Here is a 20,309-nt window from a genome sequence, read left to right as displayed (position 1 = left end):
TCAGCATCTTCAGACTGTGTTACGATCCCCTTAGCAATCGATAATTTATAAAAAGATATTTCAATTTCCAGTGACTGACTGGAAGGATCATACAATATTTCAAGTTTTAAGGCTTTTACTGCAACAAACCAAACTAAAAGCAACACTCAGTAGGCATCATATGCTCAACTACAGGAAAGACCCCACCCCCTTCAATGTTTATAAATCCAAAAATACCCCTCCACGGTAACACTTTTGTCTGTCTCTGAATTGAGCTCTTCAGTCTCCAGGGACCAGTCCAAAACTATTCTCAGCTCGCGATGGCTTGCTTCCATTTTGTTTTTCTAACCAGATAATCCCTGAACTGACTTTCACAGTGAAGGTTACCCTGGGAGATTTTTCTCCCTGGCCAAAGCCAAGCAAATTATACAGCCTTGTTTAAATCCTATGAATTTGGTCTCTTAATCCAATCTTGAGCTCCTAACCACATTCTGCGTGGTGAACAATAGAGGCCTGCTGCTTCTGTCACTCTCCACTCTCTTCTTCTCCCCCCCGCCGATTCTTGCAAATTGACCTGTCTTGAGGTTCAGGGATATCTTAAGGAAAACCACGTAATCAATGGCTTTCTGTGGACTGTTCCCCTCTGAGCCCATAATGTGTATCATATGGGCCTTTTGTACAGGTAGAAATGCTAATTAGCTGTCCTCTAGACCCCCAGCTCAATTCTATACTGGAACCAAGTCGGCAGTATAACTGTTCATAAAACCTGACATTCCTAACACCACTCTGGTGGCTTGGAGACTAACAATCTATCCTCTGTCAGCACATCTGCACTGGCCATTGTTTACAAGTGAATATCTCACACCATCTTCCCAGCAAGACAATCTGGATCCTCTTTAACAACCAAGTCACCCAAGAATTCAAAACTGGATTTTACCCTGAACAGACAGTGCCAAAACATAACAATCTTGCAAACTTCATATTTGTGTCAGCAAGAAAATAAATTTATAATAGCCACAGTGTACAAGGAAAAAATTGCAGTGATAATTCAAGGTAGCAAACCTTTCCAGGAGGCTTCAAAAAGTGAAGGTGCAGTGATCAGATTTGAGCTGGAGGAGAAGAGATGGTCACATATAGGTAACAAAATGAAGAGGTCCTGGGAAAGAATTCTAAAGTGCAGAGTTGATTTGCTGTGGTTTTCCAGACAGAAGGAAATCTCAAAAACCTAATCTGATCCAAAGTCACTTTCCATCAAGTGGCTCCAGGGAAACACCTAATGGGGGGCGACTTTCAAAAGGCTCCAATCAATTCTGAGTTACAAATTAATTGTTCAGGTCATTCTCCAACATCAACAGGAGTGAGAAACAAACAAGGGGAAATGTGTTGGGCCAGGGTTTAGGGAACCCCAAAGTGTATCATGGAGTTCACCTGACCCACAACTTTTACTAGATTGTGGTATAGGGAGCACACGGCCCACTCTACAGGTGTGGTACAGCAGAAATGGAAAAGTATTTTTTAAAGCAAAACAATGTTTATTCTGTGAACTCAAGTTAACCTTTTTAAAAACATACAGTGAACATCTTAGCAACCATTAATTCAAATACAACCCCCAAAGAATACAACACTAAGTAATCCTTAATAAATTCCCAAACAACATCCAGAAGACAAAAGAAACACCTTTTAACAGAAGCACATCAGGTTTAAATTCATTACTGAAACGATTTATAATTCTGAATTCACCAAATGATCCAGAGATAGTTTTTTCATGGCAAAGAGAACAGTACACCTGCTTTGTCTGGCTTCAGCTCCAACACTGAAACAAAACCAAAAAAAACAGACACCCAAACTTTTTTCAAAGTGAAACTAAAAAGCAGAGCCAGAACTCAGCTCCACCCACACTCTGACATCACTGCAGTAACATGAGCAACCAAACATTTCTTAAACTGAAATTCTCATGACACCTCCCCCAAGAAAAAAAAATAAACCATCAACTTCAAGATGGTTTCATTTTTCACCTTTTCACTAACCTTTAAGAAATGCACACAGTAAATGTACTTTTCCGTTTCAAAACACAACACACGCAAACAGGTATAATAATATAGTCAATCTTTTTTTGTTCTTCTTCCTCCAATTGAACCTGCTTGATTGACAGATTCTTTGAACAAGAAGGTCTCTGCACGATCCATCCATTTCTCTACGCCACGGCATGTCTCTTTAAAGTCAGATACTTTAATTCAATCTGATCAAAGTCCCTCGTAATTCTCCAACACAGGAGCATTGGTTATCGCAGCTTTCAGGCAGTCAAATGCCTGTTGAAACTCCGCTGTCCACTGAAATTTGTGACGTTTCTTCGCCAAGTCCGTCAGTGGAGCGACTACACAGTGCTAAAATTTGGTATAAATTTCTGGTAAAATCCATTCATACCAAGAAATCGCATATTTCCCGTTGTGTCAAGGGTATTGGAAACTCCCCAGTAACTTTTGTTTTCACATCCCGTGTGACCATTCGGCCCTGTCCGATTGTATGGCCAAGGAAAGTGACTTGGGCTTTTCCAAATTCACTTTTGGCTAGGTTTATCACCAAACCCGCCTCCTGAAGTCGATCGAATAACTCCATTAGATGTTTTAAATGTTCTTTCCATGTCTGGCTGAAAATTACCAGATCGTCGATGTACACCGCACAATTGGGTAATCCTTAACCTACTGTATCAGTTAACCGCTGAAATGTGGCTGGGGCGTTTTTCATGCCAAATGGCATAACTTTGAATTGGTTTATACCTTCTGGAGTCACAAAAGCTGAAATCGCCGTTGCCCTTTCTGATAAAGGTATCTGCCAGTAACCTTTAAGTAAATCCAGTTTAGAAATAAAAGCTGATTGTCCCACTTTCTCAATGTAATCCTCCAAACGTGGGATAGGATAAGAGTCCGTTCTTGTAACTGCATTAATCTTTCTATAGTCCACACACAACCGTTGGGTACCATCTGGTTTAGGTACCATCACTATGGGTGAGCTCCATTGGCTGCAACCCACTTCAATTATGCCATTTTTAAGCATACTCTCAATCTCTTTGTTAACCTGTGCCAATTTTAAAGGGTTAAGTCTAAATGGATGTTGTTTGATTGGAACAGCATGTCCCACATCTATATCATGTATTGCCATTTTAGTACTTCCCAATTTATCTCCACAAACCTGCCCATGTGATATCAATAACTCTTTCAGGTCAGCCCGTTTTTCCTCTGAACTAACTCAACAATTTATCCCAATTTTTAAGAACATCCTCGTTTTTCAATTTAATTTGAGGTCTGTCAAATTCACAGTCATCTGGATTTGGTTCGTCACTGAGTTAGAATCATTAAAACCTCCTAATTTTTCTCTCCTTCCCTTTCAAAGTACCTTTTAAGCATATTCACATGACACACTCGGTGAGTCTTCCTTCTATCTGGTGTTTTTACCATATAATTCACCTGACGTAATTTTCTTTAAATCTGATAAGGTCCACAAAACCTTGCTTTTAAAGGCTCACCTACCACTGGTAACGACACTAAAACTCGATCTCCACTAGCAAAAGTGCGAACTGTGGATTTCTTGTCTGCTACCCATTTCATCACATTTTGTGCAACTTTTAAATGTTGTCTAGCCAATTCACCTGCTCTATTTAATCGTTCCCTAAAATTTGACACATAATCCAATAATGTAATTTCCGATGTCTCACTCACCAATTTTTCCAAAATCAATTTAAGTGGTCCTCTTACCTCATGACCAAAAATTAGGTGCATCCCTAATTGCAAACAGCACGAATGGAATTCCTTTATCCCAATCCTCTTGATAATCGTGATAATAAGCCCTCAACATTGTCTTTAATGTCTGATGCCACCTTTCTACCGCTCCCTGTGATTCTGGATGGTATGCAGTTGATATAAATTATTGTATTTCCAAGCTATCCATAACTTCTTTGAAAAGCCTCAAGATAAAATTTGATCCTTGATCGATTGTATGCTGTGGGTAATCCATATCTAGTAAACAATTTAAGTAACTCCTCCAGAATCTTTTTGCTGTAATATTACGTACTGGAATGGCCTCTGGAAACCTAGTAGACACATCCATTATAGTCAAAAGATATTGATTCCCACTTTTCATTTTAGGAAGCGCCGCCTCACAGCACCGAGGTCCCAGCGCCGCCTCACGGCACCGAGGTCCCAGCGCCGCCTCACGGCACCGAGGTCCCAGCGCCGCCTCACGGCACCGAGGTCCCAGCGCCACCTCACGGCACCGAGGTCCCAGCGCCGCCTCACGGCACCGAGGTCCCAGCGCCGCCTCACGGCTCACTGTCTGTGTGGAGTTTGCACATTCTCCCAGTGTTTGCGTGGTCTCGCCCCCACAACCCAAATATATGCATGCTAGGTGGATTGGCCACGCTAAATTGCCTCTTAATTGGAAAAAATGAATTGGGTACTCTAAATTTATTAAAAAAGACATTACTTTTATGGTAGTAATGCTCTGGTATACACTTAGATTCCTCTTCCATATATGCTTTCTGAAACATCCGTTTTATTTCTACATCTTTCTGTTGTAACTCCACCAATTTTCCTGAACTAAAAATATCCGCCTCATCCCCCACCTGTTCTTGTTCTTTTTCAACCATCTGATCAAAAATCGTTTCTGATAATTGCACTTCAATTTCTTCTTTACTCTTTCATTTCCCCTCTTGTCTTAACCTGTGACTTTGCGACCTTGTTACTACACAATCCGAAAAAAATCCCAGGATATTCCTCCTTCAACACTTCAGTTGTCTGATTTTCCACTGGCTTATCAACCACAGTAGGCATCACTCTCACCTGCGATCCAGCTATATAGTTACGCAAAATAAACTGTATTCCTGGACAAGATAGTTTCGCTATTACTCCTACTACCACTTCATCACTCTTCACTGGACTTTCCAACCTTACCTTATATAATGGGACACTACTCCTCTCACCCTGAATTCCACATATTACCACCTTTTCTGGCAACATTCTTCCCATCAACATAACTCCTCATCTCTTACCATTAAAGATTGACTAGCTCCCGTATCTCTTAAAATTGTGACTTTTTTACCTGCTCCTCCTGATACACGAGTAAACTTTACCCACACAAGTAAATTCTTTAAAGAAATCTGGCACCTTATTATCAATCACCTCTTGATCAGGCTCTACAATCTTTTGCACCTCCTTCGCTTCACTTGGGCTTTCCTTTACCACTTCAACAAACCCCACTGTCTTATCCTGTTTTACCACATCAGCCTTCCCAGTGCTTTTCTTCAACCACCAACACTGTGACTTTACATGGCCTAGTTTATTACAGTGAAAACTTTTCATTTCTTTTCCACCCTCCTGGATTTATTTTTTAGTCTGAGGTACATTCTCCTTATTATCTCCCATCAAATCACCTTTACCTTTACCACTTGAGTATTTCTCATGTCCCCAGTTTCTATCGCTCACAGGCTGAAACTGATGTCGGAAACCAAGCTTTGATTTATGAACTAATTCATAATTATCTGCCATTTCTGCTGCTAATTTCGCAGTTTTAACCCTCTGTTCTTCCACATGAGTTCTCACTACATCAGGAATTGAATTTTTAAACTCCTCCAAAACCAGAATTTCTCTGAGAGCTTCATACGTTTGGTCTATTTTCAAAGCCCTTGTCCACCTATCAAAATTACTCTGTTTGAGCCTTTCAAACTCATGTATGTTTGACCAAATTCCTTCCTTAAATTTCTGAACCTATGTCTGTAGGCTTTAGGCACTAGTTCATATGCACCTAAGATGGATTTTTTCACCTCTTCATACGCCCCAGATACCTCCTCCGGTAGTGATGCAAACACTTCACAAGCCCTACCTACCAGCTTTGTTTGAATCAGTAATACCCACATATCCTGTGGCCATTTCATTTGTTTAGCTACCTTCTCAAATGAAATGAAAAAGGCCTCCACCTCCTTCTCGTCAAACCTTGGCAATGCTTGGACATATTTAAATAGATCCCCACCAAGCCTTCGACGATGACGTTCTTTCTCACTATCCTCATCACTATCATTCAATTGTACGTTTCCCTTTACGTCTGCCAATTTTAATTGACTGTCATGTTTGATGGCCGCTTTCTGAAGTTCAAACTCTCTCTATATTTTTCCCTGATCTGTATCTCCCGTTCTTTTTGTTCTGCTACAGCTATTCTTTCTTTTCTCCTTTCTTATCTCTCCTTTTCTTTTTCCTCTCTATCTCTTTCATATTCAAGCTGCTTTAATTCTTTCTCATGTTCCATTTGTTTAATTTGTAACTGAATTTTTGCCAAATTCCAATGAGTCAAACTGTATCTCAGGCAACTTTAAATGCTTAGCCACCGCCATAATTACCTCATATTTTTGAATTTTGTCAGGTAATGTTAACTGCAATGTTTTTGCCAAATCTAACAGTCTGCTTTTTATCTCTGTCCATAAGATACTGTGTGTGACCGTCTCCATTTATAATTCTGAATTCTGAAATGATCAAGAGATAGCCTTTTCATGGCAGAGAGAACAACAGTACACCTGCTTTGTCTGGCTTCAGCTCCAACACTGAAATGAAACCAAAAAATATACATACACCCAAGGTTTTTTCAAAGTGAAACTAAAAAGCAGAGCCAGAGCTCAGCTCCACCCACACTCTGACATCACTGCAGTAACATGAGCAGCCAAACATTACTTAAAGTGACATTCTCATGACAGCAGTGAGAGAAAGTATGAATTACACTTATTTAAAAAATATTAAATTGCAATTAAGCAGAGTGATTACATATTTTTCTGAATTTAAAAATGACAAGGTAATGATGAGAGAAAAAGGGGAAACAGAACTAGACTGTCCTTTTATAGACTGTGGTGTAAAGTCCAATCTAGCTTCAAGACACATCTTTGCAGAGCATTCCTAAGATTTGATGATTTTACTTCATCATATTCAACAAATATAATTAGCAGTGATCTTAAAATACCATTCTTAGCACAAAAGATGTAACACACTTTATTTAATACCAGTGAATTTCCCAACGGCAAAAGTAAATTACTGCGGATGCTGTAATCTGAAACAAAAACAGAAAATACTGGACAATCGCAGCAGGTCTGACAGCATCTGTGGAGAGAAGGAAGCTAATGTTTCAAGTTTGGATGACTCTTTGTCAAAGAGTCTTTGTCAGGCCTGTTGAGATTGCCCAGTATTTTCTGTTTTAAGTTCCCAAAGGTATTGCTCACAATGAGTCAGAAAATCAGACCTATAATAGTATTGTATACCTCACAGTATGTAGCATTTACCATGGACCTTATGAGAGAAACCTGAGAGAAACCAGGGAAACAAGGGAAGGTGGTGCAAGATTAATTGAAGTTCTTTGGGTGGGTAGCAAGGCAGAAATAATCAGGAAGAATTTGGATCAGCACAGGATGGTAGAAAGCTTTGCCATTAAATGGTACATCAGAGGGAAATGCTGTGGAGGGTGGATGGGAGGGGTGAGCAAAGGTGAAAATTCAATGGAATTGGATTTCTTTCATGACCAAGACATGACCTGATTCCTTAATGTTCCAATTGACAATGTACAATTCTTTATTTTCTCTCCTAATAACCATTTGGCAAAGATCTTTGCACTCAGACCTCCACAAAAATCAAAGCTCCAGAAATTTGCTCCCTTTCCCCCAAATTACAAACACCAGATTGGTATTTTAAATGACATATGATGCTCTCTATAGTACATAGGCATGAGCATGTAAGCTAGGCTTGACACTTCAATGCAGAATTTAGAAACCGTTGCATTGTCATATGTTAAAGTCATCTGCCCATTCAAAATGAAGCAAAAGATTCCATTCCATGAATCAAGCAGGAGGTAGTTCTCCTTGCCAACATTCCCCTATCAATAAGCATCACTAAAAGGTGTCTGGTTATTGATTTACGGTCTGTGGAACTTTGCTATGATAAATTTGCTGCTGCATTTATCTACACTGACAGTGAAAGAATTTACAACTTTAGACCATTCACATCTTCAGGATGTCGCAAAAGGTCTTTGTAGCCGATTTATTATTTTTGAAGTATAGTCACTATAACCATAGAAGCCTGCAGCACAGGAGAGGTAATTTGAGTTGTCCTTGAAAGAGTAGTCATGTTTCCTCCCCCATGCTTTTTGTCCATAATATTGTAAGTGCATTATCTTCATGCACCCTGTCAGGGCATCGGAACAGACCCCAACATTTGTTAGGATACCAGTCAAGAATCCCAAACAATTTGTTTAATTTGTAAAACTGAGGAAAGGATACTTCACCCAAGAAGTGATGATTCTGACCAATAAGTATCTTTTATGTTAAAACAAACTTTAATTTAAACACAAAATGTGCCACATTTACATCAAAGAAATAGCTTTACAATTATCAGTTCAACAGTTCTTAAATAAAAAGAAAAGCTTGAACTTACTATCTACACCTGCCACTAATTCCAATTTACCAACCCAATACAGTTCAAATGCCACTTATAAAGTTAACACACAGGTTACTTGCTTAGCTGTGAAGAGACATTTAGACAAAATTCCTTTTGAGAGCAGATCTAGTATAGTTATGTCTTGTCAAACTCAAATACTATAGCAAATTGCTGTTCAACTTAAAATATTCCTAGCAGATTGCAAAACTACAGACAAACCTGGCTCATCCCATTAATTACATCATCTGTATCCCACTAGGTTTCATGACCTGCTTAGTTAGGACTAAACACCACTCTGTCATAAATTATTTACACTCCAGGGAATCGCCAGCAATCAAAACACAATTTCATTAGCCCTTTATCTGTAACCAAGTAAAATAGTTGGAATGAATCATTACCTTGCTTTTTTCGGCTTTCATTACAGCTTCAGTTGGCACACTGCATGTATTTTAAGAACATTACTGCCACAAATATGAAATATAATATGTATTGATTTTTACATTAACCACAATTTACATAAATATATTTACGGAATCAGCTTCCACAGCCTTTTCGGGTACAGCTTTCCAAATACCAACAACTCTGTGAAGAAAAATTCCACATCTTCCCTCAAAATAGTTTTCCAATTACTTTAATTATTTTTGACCCACTTGCACGAGGGAATTTTTTTTTTTCCAATCAAAACTTTTCATTAACTTGACATTCTCTGTTCAAGCAGAATAGTCCTATTTTTTCTAACTTCTGATAACTGAAAGTCCCTCACCCCTGGTATAGCTCCCTACATTCTTTCCAAGGCATTTCCATTTTCCTGAAATGTGGCGTCCAGATATTGCAGCGGCCTAACTAAATCACTAAAGTTCTAGCATAATCTTCTTGCTTTTTATATGCTATTTGTCGACTTATAAACCCATGTAACCTGCATGTTTCTTTTAAACAACCGTGTCAATTTGCCTTGCTATCTTTAAGAATTTCTGTACATGGACACCAAGGTCTCATTGCTTATTTACACTTTTGAAAAGCATGTTATTTATAATATACTGCCTTTCTATACTTGTGCTCCCAAAGTGCATCACTTCACACTTCTCTGTATTGAACTCCCTCTGTCAAACTTCTTTCCATTTCATAATCCTGTCGGCAATGCTGAAGTATTCAGCGATCATTATGATCTATTTGCCAAGCTTGATGTTGTCTGCAAACTTAACAATGCTGCTTCCTGTGTTCGGGTCCAGGTTCTTTATAACATTTGCAAAGAGTAATGGATCTATCCATTTGCTTCCCGCTACTGAGCTAATTTGTATCCGTACCCCAACTTCCCCCTTAATTCCATGGTCTTCCATCTTATTAAGCCTAATGTGAGGTATCTGTATACATCTACAGCACAACCTGATCATGCTGTGGCGACAAAAGCTGGTCAGATGATGGGTATTCTGCAGCAAGTAACTTAGCTGACTCCCCAAGCCTCTCCAACTACAAGACACAAGTTGGCAGTGTGGTGGAATACTCTACACTTGCCTGGATGAGTTTATCTTCAATAAGACTCAACAAGCTCACTCCCATCCAGGGCAAAGCAGGCCACTTGATTGGCACCCCATCCACTAGCTTAAACATTCAATCCCTCCACACTGGTGCATGGGGCCACATTGTGTGTACGATCTACAAGATGTATTGCAGGAACTCGCTAAGGATTCTTCAACAGCACCTTCCATACCTATGACCTCAAACACTTTCTCAAAAGCCAACAAATAATAATAATCTTTATTATTGTCACAAGTAGGCCTACATTAACACTGCAAATGCTGGCCTTGACAGTGCCATTCACATCCCATGAACAAACTGAAATAAAAACCTTATCTTATTACCTCATGGAATTCAATCATGTTACTCAGACAAGTATTCCATTTCGCAAATCTATGCTATCTTCACACTCACACACTTTTATTTTCCATCTGAGGAATAGTGGGAAGTGGTACAAGGATTCTTGAACTGATTATCAACGTTATGAATGCTCCCTCTGTGGCCAACAAGTCTTGCGCTGGACTTGAACCCAGAGCTTCTAGTCCAGAGGTAGAGACACTACCACTGTGCCACAAGCCCTACTCTCTCTTTTTTTTAAATAAAGTTAGAGTACGCAGTTCATTTTTTCCAATTAAGGGGCAATTTACCATGGCCAATCCACCTAGCCTGCACATCTTTGGGTTGTGGGGGCGAAACCCACACAGACACGGGGAGAATGTGCAAACTCCACACAGACAGTGACCCAGAGCCGGGATCAAACCTGGGACCTCGGCGCCATGAGGCAGCAGTGCCAACTACTGTGCCATTGTGCTGATCCCCTGACCCCCTCTCTTTGATTAACCCATGACTTTGCAAATAGATGATGGTTTCCAATAACCTCGCCACCACCAATGTTTGGTTGACTGGCCTGCCTGTATTTTCTGGAAGATCTCTCCCTCTTTCTTGAATAGTGGTATCACATTAACAATCTTCCAGAAGCACTCTTGCATCCAATGAGCATTGAAAGATTGTGATCAAAGCCGTTGCAATTTCTACCTTTGCGGATGAATTCCTGAGTGTAAGAGGTGTTATTTTAGACCAGTATGTTACTGGCATGATAGCAGAGTGGTTAGCACTGCTGCCTCACAGTGCCAGGGACCAGTGTTCAATTCCGATCTTGGGTAACTGTGTGTGGTGTTTGCACATTCACACTGTGTATGCATGGGTTTCCTCCAGGTGCTCCGGTTTCAACCCAAGGTCGAAAGATGTACAGATTAGGTGGATTGACCATACTAAATTGCCCTTTAGTGTCCAACGATTAGGTGTGGTTATGGGGATAGGGCAGGGGAGTGGCCCTGGGTAGGGTGCTCTTTCGGAGGATTGGTGCAGACTTGATGGGCCAAATGGCCTCCTTCTGCGCTGTGGGGATTCTATAAGAACCAACAAGGGAACATGGTATCCTCAATGGGGTTAATTAATAATATCGTCGTGTGGGGCCCTTTAGGGAACAGTCACCATAACATAATAGAAATCTTCTTGATCGAGTTTTTTGAGGAGGTGACAAAGGTGATTGATGAGGGGAGGGCGGTGGATGTGGTTTACATGGACTTCAGTAAAGCCTATGACAAAGTGCCTCATGGCAGACTGATGCAAAAGGTGAAGTCACATGTGATCAGGTGAGGTGGCAAGATGGATACAGAGCTGGCTCGGTCACAGAAGGCAAAGGGTAGCAGTAGAAGGGTGTTTTTCTGAATGGAAGGTTGTGACTAGTGGTGTTCCACAGGGATCTGTGCTGGGGCCTCTGTTGTTTGTAGTACCCGTAAACGATTTGGAGGAAAATGTAGCAAGTCTGATTAGTAAGTTCGTGGATGACACCAAGGTTGGTGGAGTGGCATATAGCGTTGAGGATTGTCAGAAGATACAGCAGGACATCGATAAGTTGGAGACTTGGGCAGAGAAATGGCGAATGGAGTTTAATTCAGACAAATGTGAGGTAATACAGTTTGGTAGGTCTAATATAGAGGGGAAATATACCATAAATGGCAAAACTCTTATGAATATAGAAAGTCAGAGAGATCTAGGCATTCAGGTCCCCAGATCTTTGAAAGTGGCAACACAAGTGGACAAGGTAGTCAAGAAAGCATACAGAATGCTTGCCTTCATTGGACGGGGCATTGAGTATAAAAACTGGCAAGTCAAGTTTAGAGGAGATGTACGAGGCAGATGTTTTGCACAGAGGATGCCTGGAACGCATTGCCAGGGGAGGTTGTGGAAGCAGATACATTAACAGCGTTCAAAAGGCATCTTGACAAATACATGGATAGGATTGGTATAGGGATACGGCACTACGAAGTGTGGAGGGTTTTGGCCAAGGGTTATATCATGACATGTACAGGCTTGGAGGGCGGATGGGCCTGTTCCTGTGATGCATTGTTCTTTGTTCATTTGGATGGAAAGTGAAGAAATCCGATCTGAACTTAGTCTCCTAAATCTAAACAAAGGAAACTACCAAGTATGAGGCATTTGTTGTCAAAGATAGATTGGGGAAATTCATTAAAAGGCATGACTGTCATGGCTAATATTTAAGGAACAAATGTATGCATTGTAACGGGTATACAATACATACATTTCTGGCACACAAAAAAGTAGCCCAACCATGGTTTGCAAAAGAAACTTAGGATAGTATTAGATCCAAAGAAGAGTCATATAAAGTTGCTAGAAAAAGTAGCAAGCCTGAAGAATGGAAAAAGTTCAGTATTCAGCAAGAGGACAAAGAGATTGATTAAGAGGGGAAAATAGGGCGGCACAGTGGCACAGTGGTTAGCATTGCTGCCTCACAGCACTGGGGTCCCAGGTTTGATCCCGGCTCTGTATCACTCTCCGTGTGGAATTTGCACATTCTCCATGTGTTTGCGTGGGTTTCGCCCTCACAACCCAAAGATGTGCAGGGTAGGTGGATTGGCCACACTAAATTACCCCTTAATTGGAAAAAAATGAATTGGGTATTCAAAATATTTTTAAAATGGGAATAAATATAGAGTATGAGAGTAAACTTGCGGAGAAACATAAAAGCAAACCGTAAAAGCTTCTATAAGTATATAAAAGAAAACAATTAGTGAAGACAAATGTAGGTCACTTACAGTCTGAAACTGGAAAATTTATAATAGAAAACAAGAAAATGGCAATGCAATAAAACAAGGACTTTAGTTCTGTTTTCATGGAAGGAGACACAAATAACTAGCAATTGAAGGAAATTAGTATTTCTAGAATACTAGTGCTGGAGAAATAAATGGAACTGAAAAGCCGATGTATCCCCAGGGCCTGATAATCTACATCCCAGAATACTGAAGGAGATGGCCATGGAAAAGGTGGATGTGTTGATTGTCAACTTCCAAAGTTCTGTTGATTCTGGAGCAGTCCTGGCAGATTGGAGGGTGGAAAATGTAACGCAACTAATTAAAAAAGGAGGAAGAAAGCAGGGAATTACAGATATGTTAGCCTAACATCAGTAGTAGAGACAATGCTAGTGTGTAACAGGACACTTAGAAAGTTAACATGGATTTATGAAAGGCAAATCATGTTTGACAGGCATAACACAATTTTTTTGAAGGTGCAAGGATGAAAAAGGGTATTTGGGTTTTCAGAAAGCTTTTTATAAAGGCCCATAAAGACGTTACGGTATAAAATTAGAGCGCATGGGAATGGAGTAATATATTGGCATAGATTCAGAATGGGTTAGCAGACAGGAAACAAAGAGAGCAGCAATAAATGGGTATTTTTCTAAGTGTCAGGTGGTGACTCGTGAAGTCCCATGGGGATCAGTGCTTGGGCCCTAGCTATTCACAATATAAATCAATGATTTGGATGAGGGAACCAAATGTAATATTTCCAAGTTTGCTAATGACACAAAGCTTGGTGGGAACATGAGTGGTGACAAGAATGTTAAGAGGGTTCGGGTGATTTAGACAATTTGAGTGAGTGGCCAAATATATGGCAGATATGCAGTAGAACGCGGTAAATGTAATACATGATATTGGATGAAAAAACAGAATGGCAGAATATTATGTAAACGGTGACAGATTGGGAAATATTGACCTACAAAGGAACCTAGATGTCCTTGTACACCAGTCACTGAAAGCAAGCATGCAGATACAGCAAGTGGTTAGGATGGCAAATGGTATGCTGGAATTCATTGCACAGGAGCAAGGGTGTCTTATTGCATCTGTACAGGGCATTAGTGAGACCACACCTGGACTATGTGTCCCATTTTGATCTCCTCATCTGAGAAAGGACATACTTTTCAAAGAGGGAGCGCAGTGAAGGTTCACCATACTAATTTTGAGAATGATATGATTGTCTATGAGGAGAGATTGAGTTGACTGGGCCTGATTTCACTGGATTATGGATGTTAGAAGAATGAGAGGCTATCACATTGAAATGTATAAAATTCTGACAGGGTTGGACAGACTGGATGCAGGGATGCTGTTTCCCTAACTGGGGGTACAGAACAAGGGGTCACTTTCAAGAAATGGGGTAGGCCATTCAGGACTGAGCTAAGGAGAAACTTCAATTTGGTGGCTCCCGTTCTTGGTGGACTTTTCCCCTGCTAACGGCGGAGCTGAGTGTTTGTAAAAGGTGCAGGAGGGGTGGAAGAAGAGAGCATTCCACAGTCGTGTGGATTTGTGGGCCAGAAGTGGTCGCAAAAGTAGGGTATAACAGTCGAAGGTTGGTGTGGTGCCTGCGACACAGGGGAAGATGGCGGAGGGTTAGAATCCGAGCTAGCCGGCCCAGTGGTCGACAGATCAGTTAGTGAGCTTCCTCCACGATACGTTTGCCGAGCAGGGGAAGGAGAACTTGGAAGGACCTGACCGATAAATGCGGGGATTGACCACATGGAAATGAGGTTAGAGACCTAGGGCCAGGCGATCCAGAAGGAGGCAGTGGTAGAGCACGAGGAGGAGCTTGCCTCAATAGCTGCAGAGATGGGGTTGATGAGAGATCAACAGAGGAAACACTGGAGGTTAGATGTAGGACTATTAGCGGAGGAGGAGGTGTGTGTGTGTGGGTGAGGGAGGCCATTCCGAGGTATGTGGAGATAAATGATACGGGCGAGGTCTCAGCAGCTACGGTATGGAAGGCGCTTAAGGCAGTGGTGAGAGAAGAATTTATCTCGATATGGGCACACAGGGAGAAGGCGGAGCGGGCGGAGGATAGATTAAGTGAGGGAGATTCTCCAGTCCAGGTGGACAGGAGGTACTCGGAGACCCCGGAGGCGGGGTTGTTGAAGGAGCGGCAGAATCTGCTGATGGAGTTGGGTTGCTATCCACAGGGGAGGCAGTGGAGTAGTTGAGAAATATGAGAGGGGCGTTGTATGAATATGGGGAGAAGGCCAGTAGGATGTTAGCACACCAGCTAAGGAAATGGGAGGCAGTGAGGGAGATTGGGAAAGTGAAGGACAGAGGGGGGAATAAGATTTTGAACCCGGTGGGGGTGATGAGGCGGTTTTTGGAGGGATTGGAGTTTCCGAAGGTGGAGGAAGAGCTGGCGGAGTCAAGAGCATAGGCACCCCGAGCTGTTTGAAGTGGTGGAGAGGCTGGAGGCGATGCAATCGGGCAAGGCCCCGGGGCCGGATAGGTAGCCAGTGGAGTTTTATAAAACGTTTTCAAGAGTGCAGGGGCCCTTGCTGTTAAGGACATTTAATGTTGCTAGGGAGCAAGGGGTACTGCCTCCAACGATGTCACAGGACTCAATCTCTCTCACCCTGAAGCGGGATAAGGACCCGGACCATTGCGGGTCACACAGGCCAATCTCCCATCTAAATGTAGATGCCAAGGTGCTGGCCAAGATCTTGGCTTTGAGAATAGAGGATTGTGTGCCAGGGGTGATCGGGGAGGACCAGACGGGGTTTGTGAAGGGGAGGCATTTAACGGTTGTAGCCATCTAAAATGGACACCAGTATACAAAATGGAGAACTGCAAAGACTGCAGGGAAAAACGGACATAGTCCAGGACAAACAGCTTGCAGAAGCTTTCAACAGTGAGACACTCGTAAAAACCGGTTTCCCCACAGCTGCAGAGTCCAGGCAGCGATGTTAATGGGAAAACGATCTGCATACCAATGAGGTGATACCGGGACAGTCCCAGATACAATAGATACATTTAAGTATCGATTGATACTTTTCTATAGCTACCCAGCCAGAATGGCGCCAACGAAACCAGGACAATAAGCTCTAAGAACCGCCCCAGCCATTAAGGAACGACCCTAGGATAGGGGGGTTCGAATCATATTGATTGGGAAAGACCCACTCGATCCCCAGCAGGTGAGAGAGCCCGCCCCAAGGGGCACGAACCTCTGAGGACCTATAAAAAGGTCCCGCACATGGTTCTGCCTGTTGCATCCCGACTCCGGCCTCCGACTCCAGCCTCCAGACGCCTGTCTTTCATCACCCGCCGTTGAGCAGCAGCCATCTATAAGTAAGTGCCAAAACAACGATCGCTACGTGACCCAGGCATTGCTTGTACTCTTGCCGACTATTAGCGAACAGAAGTTGCAGACCAGAAAGGAACAAAGGCCTTGTTCCCTGACCTTGCTTGTTCCTACTTAGATAAGTATTAGTCTTTTAGCGTGTGCATGAGTATTTATTATAATTGTTATAATAAACTCTAATTGTTTTGGACTTACTAATCGGTGTATGACTTTATTGACTTGAACTTGACCTTAGCACTTGTGACGGTGTCTCTTACGGCACCTGGCGACTCCAGAGCATAGAAATAAGAAACAGAGCCAAACGAGTGTTAAGCACACTGCCTCTATTGGAGGAGTGTTAAACACACTAACTTAGAACGACCAACACGGTGAACATCAGAAGGCTTCTAAACGTGATCATGATGCCCTCCAATTGAAGGGAGATGGTGGTCGCCATGGGCAGCACGGTAGCACAAGTGGTTAGCACTGTGGCTTCACAGCATCAGGGTCCCAGGTTCGATTCCCCACTGGGTCACTGTCTGCGCGCAGTCTGCACGTTCTCCCAGTGTCTGTGTGGGTTTCCTCCGGGTGCTCTGGTTTCCTCCCACAGACCAAAGACATTCAGGTTGGATGGATTGGCAATAATAAATTGCCCTTAGTGACCAAAAAGGTTAGGAGAGGTTATTGGGTTACGGCGTAGGGTGGAAGTGAGGGCTTAAGTGGGTCAGTGCAGACTCGATGGGCCGAATGGCCTCCTTACGCACTATATGTTCTATGGATGTGGAGAAGGCCTTTGATCGGGTGGAATGGAAGTATTTGTGGGAGGTCGTGGGGCGGTTTGGATTGCGGTAGGGTTTCGTGGACTGGGTCCGGTTGCTGTACCAGGCACCGGAGGTGAGTGTGCGGACAAACCGAATGAGCTTGGATTATTTTAGGCTGCACTGGTGGGCGAGGCAGGGATGTCCACTCTCCACACTGCTGTTTGCCTTGGCCATAGAGCCCCTGGCGATGGCGTTGAGAGTGGTGTCAAAGGACTGGCAAGGGATTGTGTGGGGGGGGGGGGGGGGGGGGTGGAGCACAGCGTCTCGCTATATGCCGACTACCTACTAGGGGTGCAAGTTTAGGGGAACTGGTAACGGCATCTCTGCCATTCTCGCCGTCTCGGTACTCCACAAGCCCGGTGGTAGTGGCGGCCTTGAGGGTGTGGGGACAGCGGCGGAAGCACATGGGAGAGGAGGGGGCGTCGGTATGGCACCCATAGTTTGCACCGGGGGGGCTGGATGGGGGGTTTCGGAGGTGGCAACGAGCGGGGATCGAGCGGTTAGGGGACCTGTTTATTGACTGCAGCTTTTTGTGCTCGGAGGATTAGGAAGAGGTGTTTGAGCTGCCGGGGGGGGGGGGGGGGGGGGGGGGGGGGGGGGGGGGATGGGTTCAGAGGCAGGTCTCGACCTTTCCATCCCAGGGGATCCCAGGGGATACAGAATAGGGTAATATCAAAAGCGGGAGTAGGGAAGGTCTCGGAAATTTATAAAGAACTCATAGAATGGGAGGGAACCCCGATAGGGGAGGTGAAGCAAATATGGGAGGTAGAATTGGGCAAGGAATTAGAGGCGGGATTGTGGGAGCATGCCCTTAGTAGGGTTAACGTGTCCTCGTCGTGTGCCAGGCTTGGCCTGATACAATTCAAGGTGGTCCACAGGGCGCATATAACTGTGGCCCGTATGAGCAGGCTCTTTGACGGGGTGGAGAATAGATGTGGGCGGTGCGCAAGAGGGCCCGCAAATCAGGTCCACATGTTTTGGGCATGTCCGAAGCTTATGGGATTTTGGCAAGAATTTGCCGATGTCATGTCCACAGTATTGTAGGTACAGGTGGTTCCAAGTCCAGAGGTGCCGATTTGTGGTGTGTCGGAAGACCCAGGAGTCCAGGGGCGAGAGAGGCTGATGTTCTGGCCTTTACCTCGCTGGTAGCCCAGAGACGGAGGGACTCGGAACCCCTATAATCAAGGGATTGGGTAAGTGACATGGCCAGGTTTCCCAGACTGGAGAAGATCAAGTTCATCCTGAGGGGATCGATGTTAGGGTTCGCCCGGAGGCAGCCGTTTATCGACTTCTTTGGGGAAAATTAAGCTGTCAGCTGATATAAAAAGGGGGGGGGCAGGTAAAGGGAAAGAGAGAGGCATGGGGGGGATGGTTGAGGTGAGAAACACTTAGCGGGGAAGGGGGACTGGGGAACTGTGAATGTTAGCCACATTGGCTGAGTTTGGTTGTTGGTTGGGTGGGTATTATTTGTTTTCATAGAAGATCATAGAATTTACAGTGCAGAAGGAGGCCATTCGGCCCATCGAGTCTGCACCGGCTCCTGGAAAGCGCACCCTACCCAAGGTTAACACCTCCACCCTATCCCCATAACCCGGTAACCCCACCCAACACGAAGGGCAATTTTGGACACACTAAGGGCAATTTATCATGGCCAATCCACCTAACCTGCACATCTTTGGACTGTGGGAGGAAACCGGAGCACCCGGAGGAAACCCACGCACACACGGGGAGGATGTGCAGACTCCACACAGACAGTGACCCAAGTCGGAATCGAACCTGGGACTCTGGAGCTGTGAAGCGATTGTGCTATCCACAATGCTACCATGCTGCCCCAATTGCTTTGTTGATTGTTTCTCTTGAAAACTGTTGTGAAAATTCTATATGGCTTAATAAAATATTTTCAAAACAAAAGGCTTCAGAGGCCATGTCACGAATATATATTTTTTAAAAATAGAAACAATTTGTAGCCACAAAGGTATGGGTAGACGATCAGCCAATATTATGTTGAATGGTGGAGCAGGAATTTTCTATGCTTCTTTGTAATATAAGCACATGTATCAATTTGTACACCATGATCCCATTGCAGATAATAATACTTGCTTATTGTCACAAGCAGGCTTTAATGAAGTTACTGTGAAAAGTCCCTAGTCGCCACATTCCGGCGCCTGTTCGGGGAGGCTGGTATGGGAATTACTAGGTATTTTCTTTTGTTGTTGGTTTAAGAATAAATGTTTGTCACTACACAGCGGGGGGGGGGGGGGGGGGGGAGACCCTCCTTTTTTCACCATTTTTAACTGCAGTTGAAGAGTCTGACTCAAAAATTAACATTTCATAAAATTTTATTTCAATGCATCACTTGATGCACACGGCACTCAAAACCTGCCATGGAGTTTGAAATTAGAACTACCTTACTTGGAGGTCAGAGCGCTGTCACTCAGCCACTGGCACTTAAATTATGACACTGCCCGAAGTAATTGTTTGCCAACTTCTTCGTGACATCAAAACTGTAGTGAGGCATTCTTTAAAGGGGAAACAGGGCAATGAGATTAGCTTTTGCCAAAGCAAAATACTACCACTTCTGGAAATCGGAAATTAAAACAAGAAATACTCAGCAGGCCAGGCACCCTGTGGAAACATTTCAGGCTACGGTCTTGCAGCAGAATTGAGGATTAGTTTCTGGTTGTTCTGCAAGAGTATCACAGACACAAACATCTTTAGACTTATAAATGTTAGCGATTTCCATCTTTCTGCCACAACCTGAACTATTAACACAGGAAATTTGACTGAAGTCCAACTACTGTAGGTCTGCGAGTACATGTTGAGTTAGATCAGCATGGGGAGGATATGGGAGTTATGCTAGTCAAGACTCATAGTTTTACAACACAGAAAGGCCCATCGTGTCTGCGCCGGCCATCAAGCACTTATCTATTCTAATCCTATTTTCCACCACTCTTTCAGGAAGTGAGTTATAGATTCCCTCCAATCTCTGGTTGGAAAAGCTTTTCTTCAAATCCCCACTGAATCTCCTGCCCCTTACCCTAAATCTATGTCCGTCCCCTCCCCCCGTTATTGACTTCCCTCTGCCAAGGGG

The 20,309-nt window shown here is 43.3% G+C and overlaps 1 protein-coding gene across 1 annotated transcript in view; it reads right to left on the bottom strand.

Moving 5' to 3' along the window:
* Positions 1-20,309, bottom strand: part of LOC119956294 (rhomboid domain-containing protein 3-like) — a 53,551-nt gene that overhangs the window by 32,335 nt on the left and 907 nt on the right.

Source organism: Scyliorhinus canicula, chromosome 1 (assembly GCF_902713615.1).
Source record: "Scyliorhinus canicula chromosome 1, sScyCan1.1, whole genome shotgun sequence".
Lineage (NCBI taxonomy): Eukaryota > Metazoa > Chordata > Chondrichthyes > Carcharhiniformes > Scyliorhinidae > Scyliorhinus > Scyliorhinus canicula.
The sequence above is the reverse complement of the archived record's forward strand: the minus strand, read 5'-3'. Positions and strand labels throughout refer to the sequence as shown.